The 2,323-nt window shown below is 43.7% G+C and overlaps 1 pseudogene; it reads right to left on the reverse strand.

The window, feature by feature from the left end:
• Window positions 1-606: 606 nt before the first annotated feature.
• On the reverse strand, window positions 607-2,057 carry LOC109377157 (glutamate dehydrogenase 1, mitochondrial-like; annotated as a pseudogene).
• Between the last annotated feature and the right edge of the window lie 266 nt (window positions 2,058-2,323).

A 2,323-nucleotide genomic window follows, 5' to 3' on the forward strand; every position in this document is an offset into this window, starting at 1 on the left:
TGGGCTTAGTAAGTTGATTAAAAGCAATTTTACTACAGCAGCATAAACTCACTTATTCTAAAAGAATAAAATGCAGAAGCAGCTTTTATTCTTGTTTGCAATCTGCAAAATTTAGTTATTTTTCTCATCTAAAATACCAATAACTCACTTGTGGACCATGCCGCCTTATGAAAAGGCCACACACCTGTTTTTTAAATGTGTCAGAGTTACAGCACATCTCAGACTTGTCCAGAGCTGAAGCAGCTAGCGATTGGCTGCTATTTGGCAGCAGAGAGTTTTCTGGGCCACAGCTCTGACTGTTGGGGAGCAGCCATGGAGCAAGGCAGCATGGCCATCTATATAGGAGAGACTTATTATCTAAAGGCAAAACACCCAATGGCTCTCTGGCATAGGTAATTTCTACTTTCATAATCATCAGCTTGGACATGTTCCCATACCCTTAATTTCTTGTTCCTTAAGGGATTGATTGTGAGTGACTTGTTGAGAATGGTGACCACTATCTATTACGTCATGGAAAAAAGATGTTTCTGATGTTACATGTAAACTTGTGATAAGTCTAGAGATGAAGAGCTGAAGAGAGTAGTGAAGAAGTCAGCTACAATTTATCTATGTGAAGGTCATATCAGCTTCATTGTTCACCTTGAAGACTTTCTCCATGGCCTTGACATAGGCAGCTGTTCTCAGGTGCAATCCCAGGTTATACTTCATGGCCGTGCACCGTGATGTGCTAGGCTGAGCACTCTGTAGTGTAAGCTAAGCCAGAGTGCATGGAGTCTTTCTTAGATGCCCCTGATACTCTGCCATGGGCACAAGTATACATAGTTCCATCATGATCCCCAAATTTTCTTTCTAAACTCTCTTGAACAAACATGAGCAAGTGGTAGTTAGAATCCCTTTCATGATTGAAGGTCAAACGGCCATAACTGACATGAGTTAGTTTCTTCAGCCACTCAAAGTAATATACTGCCACTCCTCCAACATTCAAATAGATATGTAGAATAACCATGATGCTCCACTTCAGAAAAATCTTATTGGCTGCTGGTGTTGTTAGTCCATTGGCACCTTCAGCAATGATCTTGGCTTTGATTCTGGGTGCACTGGACTTGGTGAGCTGTTTCTTGCTGGCAGCAAGGATCAGTATGTCACAGTCGGCCTCCAAAATGTTCCCTTCATAAAGCTCTGCCTAGGGGAAGCCCAGGATCGATCCATGTTGCAATTTAAAGTCTTCCAGTTCTGGATTCTGTATGCTTTTATCTGATTCACCAACATCACCACATTTAGCACCAAAGTTATACAAATATCTCATAGAGCACAGGCCTATATTTTCAAATCCCTGAACAACAGATGTTTTATCTCCAAACTCTGCTGTCATTTCTAAAATGTTCACATGAGAAGCTTTACTCAGGAAGTTTTGAATCCCAGCAAAACCCCCTCGGCCAGTAGCAGAGATCCTTCCCATGGATTCCACCCTGACTGATGGGGTTACCAGTGACACAGGCAAGGGCATTAGTATCATAGTGCCGGATGGTGCTAGCATAGGTGTCAGCAATCCAGGACATCACCTGCTCATTCACGCTCATGCCTGGGGCAGGCACATCAATGCCAGGACTAATAAAGCCCTTTTTTTTTGCCCACACCGTGGTGAACTTCCTTTTTCGGGTAGTTCTTGGGATTGATCCTAACACCAGCTTTGGCACCCCCAAATGGCACATTGGCCACTGCATACTTATATGTCGTAAGAAAAGTCAAAGCTATACCTTCATCTCCACTCAACATCAGTGCTGTAATGGACACCTCTCTCACAGGGCCTATGATGCTGGCTGTGCTGGGCCAGCAGCCATAGATGACCTCCCAGGAGCCCTTGTCTTGCCAGATGGGGAAGGACAGGCTCAGAATGTGGTTGCAGGGCTTGATGACCCCCAGGGTGCTCCACACCCACCTCTGCTTTTCTGCTTCTCCCTCTCGCAGGTGTTGAGGTCGTTCACCAGCTTGTCCTCCATGATGCTGGCACCATGGTCGAAGAAGCCCTCCAACATCTTGAAGAAGTTGGGGTCCCCTTGCTGTGGTGTCAACAGTGAGCAATTTACCATTTTAAAAGTGCTTCGTGCCACCGATGTTGAAAGCAAAATTTATGGCTTCAACTATTTTTATTTTTCAGTAATGGGTTCATATATTTTATTTATTTAAAAAAGGAATCCCCCAGTTATTGCTTACCACTAGAAAGCAGAGTGCTGACACAGATATAAGAATTATTGAAATCTACCAGGGGTCCTTCTTTTTGGCAACACTCTTGGTTGAATTAACAGGATTCAATATGTGTTTG

Source organism: Hipposideros armiger, unplaced genomic scaffold (genome assembly GCF_001890085.2).
Source record: "Hipposideros armiger isolate ML-2016 unplaced genomic scaffold, ASM189008v1 scaffold_1303, whole genome shotgun sequence".
Lineage (NCBI taxonomy): Eukaryota > Metazoa > Chordata > Mammalia > Chiroptera > Hipposideridae > Hipposideros > Hipposideros armiger.